Source organism: Aegilops tauschii, chromosome 6, assembly GCF_002575655.3.
Source record: "Aegilops tauschii subsp. strangulata cultivar AL8/78 chromosome 6, Aet v6.0, whole genome shotgun sequence".
NCBI lineage: Eukaryota > Viridiplantae > Streptophyta > Magnoliopsida > Poales > Poaceae > Aegilops > Aegilops tauschii.
In genome coordinates, this window is record NC_053040.3 from 340963888 (window position 1) to 340972175 (window position 8288).

Genomic DNA, 8288 nt, shown 5'->3' on the forward strand with positions numbered 1-8288 from the left:
TTCGTTCATCTGTAACTTTACTTGGAGCTATATTTTTATTCACCACATGATATGTGTTTTGCTTGGAGCGTCAGTTTATTTCCTTTTTTTTGCTTGCTGTTTGAATAAAATACCAAGGTCTGAAATTATTAAATGGGAGAATCTTCACATAGTTGCATAATTATCCGACTATTCATTGATCTCCACTTATATCTTTCGGAGTAGTTTGTCGTTTGCTCTAGTGCTTCACTTATATCTTTTAGAGCACAATGGTGGTTTTATTTTGAAGAAATAGATGAACTCTCATGCTTCAGTTATATTATTTTGAGAGTCTTAAATAGCATGGTAATTTTCTTAATCCTAATTTGCTAGGTATTCAAGACTAGTAAAAACTTTCTTATGAGTGCGTTGAATACTAAGAGAAGTTTGATGCTTGATGATTGTTTTGAGACATGGAGGTAGTAATATTAAAGTTGTGCTAGTTGAGTAGTTGTGAATTTGAGAAATACTTGTATTGAAGTTTGCAAGTCCCGTAGCATGCACGTATGGTAAACGTTGTGTAACAAATTTGAAACATGAGGTGTTCTTTGATTGTCCTCCTTATGAGTGGCGGTCGGGGTCGAGCGATGGTCTTTTCCTACCAATCTATCCCCCTAGGAGCATGCGCATAGTGCTTGGTTTTTGATGACTTGTAGATTTTTGCAATAAGTATGTGAGTTCTTTATGACTAATGTTGAGTCCATGGATTATACGCACTCTCACCTTTCCACCATTGCTAGCCTATTCGGTACCGTGCATTGCCCTTTCTCACATTGAGAGTTGGTGCAAACTCCGCCGGTGCATCCAAACCCCGTGATATGATACACTCTTTCACACATAAACCTCCCTATATCTTCCTCAAAACAGCCACCATACCTACCTATTATGGCATTTCCATAGCCATTCCGAGATATATTGCCATGCAACTTTCCACCATTCCGTTTATCATGACATGTTCATCATTGTCATATTGCTTTGCATGATCATGTAGTTGACATAGTATTTGTGGCCAAGCCACCGTTCATAATTCTTTCATACATGTCACTCTTGGTTCATTGCATATCCCGGTACACCGCCGGAGGCATTCATATAGAGTCATACTTTGTTCCAGTATCGAGTTGTAATCATTGAGTTGTAAATAAATAGAAGTATGATGATCATCATTTTCTAGAGCATTGTCCCAAGTGAGGAATCAAAAAAAAGAGAAAGGCCATAAAAAAATAGAGAAGGCCCAAAAAAATGAGAGAAAAAGAGAGAAGGGACAATGTTACTATCCTTTTACCACACTTGTGCTTCAAAGTAGCACCATAATCTTCATGATAGAGAGTCTCTTGTTTTGTCACTTTCATATACTAGTGGGAATTTTTATAGAACTTGGCTTGTATATTCCAACAATGGGCCTCCTCAAGTGCCCTAGGTCTTCGTGAGCAAGCAAGTTGGATGCACACCCACTTAGTTTCTTTTGTTGAGCTTTCATATATTTATTAGCTCTAGTGCATCCGTTGCATGGCAATCCCTAATCCTTGCATTAACATCAATCGACGGGCATCTCCATAGCTCATTGATTAGCCTCGTTGATGTGAGACTTTCTCCTTTTTTGTCTTCTCCACATAACCCCCATCATCATATTCTATTCCACCCATAGTGCTATATCCATGGCTCATGCTCATGTATTGCGTGAAGGTTGAAAAAGTTTGAGATTACTAAAGTATGAAACAATTGCTTGGCTTGTCATCGGGGTTGTGCATGATGAGAGCATTCTTGTGTGACGAAAATGGAGCATGACTAAACTATATGATTTTGTAGGGATGAACTTTCTTTGGCCATGTTATTTTGAGAGGACATAATTGCTTAGTTAGTATGCTTGAAGTATTATTATTTTATGTCAATACGAACTTTTATCTTAATATTTCAGATCTGAATATTCATACCATAAGTAAGAAGAATTACATTGAAGTTATGCCAAGTAGCATTCCACATCAAAAATTCTGTTTTTATCATTTACCTACTCGAGGACGAGCAGGAATTAAGCTTGGGGATACTGATACGTCTCCAACGTATCTATAATTTTTTATTGTTCCATGCTATTATATATTCTGTTTTGGATGTTTATGGGCTTTATTATACACTTTTATATTACTTTTGGGACTAACCTATTGACCCAGAGCCTAGTGCCAGTTTCTGTTTTTTCCCTTGTTTCAGTGTTTCGAAGAAAAGGAATATCAAACGGAGTCGAAACGGAATGAAACCTTCTGGAGAAGTTATTTTTGGAAGGAAAGCAACCCGGGAGACTTGGAGTCCACGTCAAGAAAGCAACGAGGGAGGCACGAGGCAGGGGGCGCGCCCTCCACCCTCGTGGGCCCCTCGTGGCTCCCCTGACGTATTTCTTCCGCCTATATATATCCATATACCCTAAAACGATCAGGGAACATAATAGATCGGGAGTTCCGCCGCCGCAAGCCTCTGTAGCCACCAAAAACCTCTCAGGAGCCCGTTCCGGCACCCTGCCGCAGGGGGAATCCCTCACCGGTGGCCATCTTCATCATCCTGGCGCTCTCCATGACGAGGAGGGAGTAGTTCACCCTCGGGGCTGAGGGTATGTACCAGTAGCTATGTGTTTGATCTCTCTTTCTCTCTCGTGTTCTTGATTTGGCACGATCTTGATGTATCGCGAGCTTTGATACTATTGTTGGATCTTATGATGTTTCTCCCCCTCTACTCTCTTGTAATGGATTGAGTTTCCCCTTTGAAGTTATCTTATCGGATTGAGTCTTTAAAGATTTGAGAACACTTGATGTATGTCTTGCGTGGGATACCCGTGGTGACAATGGGGTATTCTATTGATCCACTTGATGTATGTTTTGGTAATCAACTTGCGGGTTCCGCCCATGAACCTATGCATAGGGGTTGCCACACGTTTTCGTCGTGATTCTCCGGTAGAAACTTTGGGGCACTCTTTGAGGTTCTTTGTGTTGGTTGAGTAAATGAATCTGAGATTGTGTGATGCATATCGTATAATCATACCCACGGATACTTGAGGTGACATTGGAGTATCTAGGTGACTTTAGGGTTTTGGTTGATTTGTATCTTAAGGTGTTATTCTAGTACGAACTCTAGGGCTGTTTGTGACACTTATAGGAATAGCCCAATGGATTGATTGGAAAGAATAACTTTGAGGTGGTTTCGTACCCTACCATAATCTCTTCGTTTGTTCTCTGCTATTAGTGACTTTGGAGTGACTCTTTGTGGAGACCCCGACTCACAAGTCGTGATCACCGAATGCACGTGTACAGTGATCCCAGAGATCAATGCTCACTGAACACACAGAAGCTGAATAACAAGAGTCTTACATCCATACATACCGTCTTACATAAATTATGACCATTATGGTCGAGTCTTGAGTATAACTTCGCAGCGCAAATCTTCGTCGATAACTTGGACCCGTGCCATCTGCCTTAACCCTACAGGCATTCTGACTGGGAAGCGTCCTAACTCGCATGTTCATCACCGAAGTATTCTTCATCATATCCTGTTCTTTCATGCCTGGCCAATAAAATAACCAGTGGCAAGCCAATGAGTACTTTGAATGTACTCGCAAGAAACCCATGTTTTGGTTCAAGATACAACAATGCATGATATAGGTAAATTTTGCAGAAAGCTAGTTTTGTTGTGCTATGACATGTTCAACAATTGGTAAAACATGCATCATACGAATTCAAGTAACCATAGGGACTGGTTACAGATATCAACATAAATAGAGTGGGCATCAACCCAACTCAATCATGTCAAGTCCTTTGACTTGACCCAAGTAGTTCTTCCCACTTATCCAAACACACACACTGGTTTGTAAAACTCTGGACGTAGTTTAAGCAGCACCGCCCAACTGTCCTTGACCGTGGACACGGCTATTCGAATAGTTTTACACTATGCAGAGGTTGCACACTTTACCCACAAGATCCGTGGAACTTCCGTGTCATCCACGACCCGCGGTACCTCAAGTACCCGGGGTAAGCACCCGATCACTATCTTTCCCTAGATGATACTAACATAGTGTCCACTCGATTGGTAGTAACCCCCGTGCCCAACATTTCACATCTTAAAATTTTGGAGTCTCGCTCCCATATTCATCACATACCACAAGCACGGGGTACCAACGGTGTGTCCGGTGCCCTGTAAAAACAGTCATGGTCGCCCTACCTGGCGCGACCCCGTCCCGAGAGAGCGCAATAACGACTCCCCCGTCACTATTAATGCGGGCTCCAAGCTAGTATCGGCCTAGGTAATCAATAATGCCCTTTCCCATATAAGGGTAGAGTGGTTGCTCATGTAAGGTTGGGACAGTCGACAAATCTTAAATCTAATCCGTTTTTTAAAAGCAACACACACACTTGCCTCGGTACACCACTTCGTCATCAAGTGGTTACCCATCTCACTATCTCCCTCGGGCATAAGTGGCACCCGACGGGGTTTTCGAAAAGTCTTTTGAAAATACTTTGTCTCCATCACCATGCATATTCCCGTCCCTTTTTGCGTAGCATCTACTTTAGCATCCTGTCTACATCCACCGGCATAACCCTCATAAGAAGGTAGGGTCATGCACAATGCAAGTATCAACGAGGAAGTAACGGAGGCAAACCACCCCAAGTGGTCACCTCATCATCATGACTCCGATGCAAGCAATAAAAGTGTTATATGAGATGCATAAAAAGGGTTTCATAGACATGGTCAAAGGGCTGCTTCCCTGGCTCAGCAAAATCTTCAACTCCTCTGGTCCATCTCCAAGTACTTCGTCTACTTCGTCAACTATCGTCGGAAGCAATCAGAATAAGCAACACAACAAGGCAGAAAATAAAAGTGCTCTAAAAATGTGAGTTGGACTTTTCTAGGATACCTTTGGTCATATGAGGAATGACCAAAGTGGTTTCATTGGGATTTGATCAATGGATATCTCTGGACATTTCAATATGATGGAGTCAAGGGATCTGTGGATTTGCAAGAAGTATACAGAAATATTTTTTTTAAATGAGTAAAGGCACCCATTTAACAAGGAATGATTTTAGAAGCACCTAGGAGTTGGTTTCACTTGATTTGGAGTTCAAATGATTTTCTATGAGTTTGCAAGGTTGGCAATATATGGAGAAATGGACCAATGTTTCATGGGGCACAGAAAGTATTGGGAAAAATGTTCAAAAACTAAGTTTTGAACTTATAAGTATATAAGAATTTGAATAATTGAATTTGGATCAAATTTGATCTCTCTGTGATTTTCTAAAGTTTATCGCAGAAACTATAAAAAGAGGATTTGATAAATATTTGCGAATAAATTTTTTCTGTAAAAATGTGCAACTCCCACCATGTGATAGATCATAAATTTATGAACTTCTAGAAATTTGAATCATCAAATTTGGACTTTACTTGAATTGTTTATGGATTTTGAATTCCACTCGATAAAGAAAATGGAATCTACCTTATAACACGCACCGGGCGTTGGATAGCCACTGGGCCGGCCCAGTGGCTCAGCACCGCGCAGGCAGAGTGTGACGCCGAAGGCGTACTGCCTGGACTACGCCTTGGCCGCGGGTAGGCGGCTCAAGCGGAAGCCGTTTCCACTTATCCACGTCAGCGGTCAAGGTCAACGCCTCTGTGGCTGACTTGTTGGGCCCGCAGGGAGGTGGGGCCCGCGCACTGGGTCGTCTTCTTCCTCCCGTCGGGGCAGCACAGAGGCGAGGTTGGGCTCGGCCGGCACTCATCCGGCGATTGCCGGCGCTTCCGGCCATCTCCCGCAACGCTCTGCCTATGGGCGAGCTTAGCGCCGAGCGGCGGATCTGTTGGGGTAGGTCAGGGCCACCGGAGGGGACCGAGGTGACCGCGGCTTCGACGGCGGCGGGGGAGGCCGTCGGCCGTCAATGGCTCCTAGCGCTCGGGCGTCCCCGCGAATGTTTGAGGAGGTGGGGAGGATCGCCGAACTACTAGGACCCGTTTGGTGGAGGAATGGGAGGAAGGTGAGCTCGGCATTGCTCGAATTTGAGCGAGCCGAAGTGGCGGCCGTGCGGTGGTAGGAGGAGAAGGGAGGCACGGGAGGAGGATCTGGCTGCTCGAGGAGGTCACTGGGGGGGAAGAGAGGGCGAACGGTTCCCAGAGGAGGGGCTCGGGATGGTCGCTTAAGGCGGGGTGACGGTGCACCGTGGACGAGTGCGCCGGCGAGGTCGTTGCCGTTGCTAGGGGTCATGGGGGATCGTGTGTGCGTGTCCGGGGCGTTTGTAGAGATGGTTTACGGCCAGGGGAAGGGAGAGAAGGAGCAGTGGAGGGTCAGAGCATCGCGCGTGTGAGCTCGGCCATTGGAGCTCTCGGGCGGCCGGTGCGCGTGCGAAAGGAGGCAACAGGAGGGAGAAGGAAGAGGGGGACAGAGGCGTAACGTGTCGAAGACGTCGAGGCGCATCGTCGGGCGCGCTGGGGAGGCCCGAGGTGGTTGGCAGGGGGCGGCTACAGTGCCAGAGCGCACTGTAGCGCGCTCTGGAGCATGCAAATGGCTGGCATGGCCATTTTTAAAGTGCCAGGGCATTTCCCCTTGTGCCTTGGTGTTGCCTTGGATGCCCTGGGGTGGGGAGATGCTAGGTTGGGTGCTGGCATATAGAAATGGGAGAGAGAGAGGTGCTGCCATGGGTGAACAGAGAGAGAAAGAGGTGGTTTTAACCCCCCCCCCTCCAATAATTGTCCTTAGATGCTTCCATAGTTACTGGAGGTGCAAGGGGACTAGGAAGGGCTGTGGTAAAACTTTGAGCCCATGGAGATTAGTGTAAGGGGTCAGAATGGTGTTTTTGGAAATGTGGCAGAAGGTGTTTGATATTGGATTGGGCAAGTAGATAATCTCCATTTGTCATGAGACTCCACAGGGTGAAATGGCACATATAATTAGGGCCTTCCACCAATTTGGAGCTCATTTGGGCAAAGTTGCCAATGCAACTTTTGTAAACCCTAGAAATTTGCAGAAATAAGTTTTCCAAGATTTAGACATGCAAATTTTTTCTCCTTGATGCACCACTTTGTGTAGTGTCATCATTTGAGGATTTGAACATGCCCACAAAAATTCAGAGCAAAAGGACACACTTGGCAATGTAGAGTTGTTCAAATTTGGTTCTGGACAGAAAGGGTTTGGGGCACTTTGATCAAGATATCCTTCTCTCCAACTTGTGCTATTTGGTCTAGATGCATAATTACACCATTTGATCATGTGCACCAAGTGTGAGAGCATTTGGACATGTTTGGCAATGTAGAGTTGCTCAAACTTCAAAATGGACAGAAATGGTTTTGAGGGGGTTTGATGATGTATTCTTGATCTTCAAGGCATGAGGCTTTGCAAGATCATCAAATATGTCATATGTAACATGGCAGAATTTTCTTGGAATTAATGAAGAAGATTTCCTTTGTAAATATTTCAAAAGCTTGAAATATCCAGAAAGGGTTTTTGAGGGGTTTGACCAATAATTTGAACATGACCATGTGTTGAAACTCTTCTATATGGAAAATATATGTCCACTGAGTTTCCCTGATTGTTCTCAAATATTTTTGAAGCTTTAAAATAATTTTAACCTATTAAAGACCATTTCTGGCCTAAAGAAAAAGCCTTTAAATAAAATAGGGAAATAACTTTTAAAGTTATATTTTTGTGGTTTCTAGGAGTCCTATATCTAATAGGAGTCAAATATAATTTTTTTGAAATATTTTTCGTGCCCTAAATTAAGTACTTGTAGTTCAAGTCTCAATTCAGGGGTTTTTGGAAAACCTAATTTAGAAAATACTTTTTGGCCAAAATATTTTTGTAAGAAAATACTATTATGTCGTAAACACATGGCATGATCATTGAGGAAAGTTTTTGGATCAAGGAGAAGGAGTATATGAGTTGGAGGATTTATTTGATTTTTAGAGCACTTGCAAACAACACACAAAAAGCAAATCAAGCAAAGTCCAGAATACTCAAAAGTTTTTATCAAACCACATTTTAGCATGATTTATTGACTTAAGTGTTGTGGTATGAAAATCAGGGTGTGACACCCTTTGTTGCATGTTGAGGGATAGTTATATGATCCAGTTATGTTATTATTGTTGAGAGAACTTGCACTAGTGAAAGTATGAACCCTAGGCCTTGTTTCAACGCATTGCAATACCGTTTACGCTCACTTTTATCATTAGTTACCTTGCTGTTTTTATATTTTCAGATTACAAAAACCTATATCTACCATCCATATTGCACTTGTATCACCATCTCTTCG

General features: G+C 43.4%; 1 long non-coding RNA gene across 1 annotated transcript; it reads right to left on the reverse strand.

Annotated features, from left to right (window-relative positions):
* Nucleotides 1-3319: 3319 nt before the first annotated feature.
* LOC141025376 (uncharacterized) lies at nucleotides 3320-5723 on the reverse strand. Its single transcript, XR_012186858.1, has 2 exons — nucleotides 5486-5723; nucleotides 3320-3561 (listed from the first exon to the last, which is right to left on the reverse strand). It is a non-coding gene; the product is annotated as an uncharacterized lncRNA (long non-coding RNA).
* Nucleotides 5724-8288: the final 2565 nt, after the last annotated feature.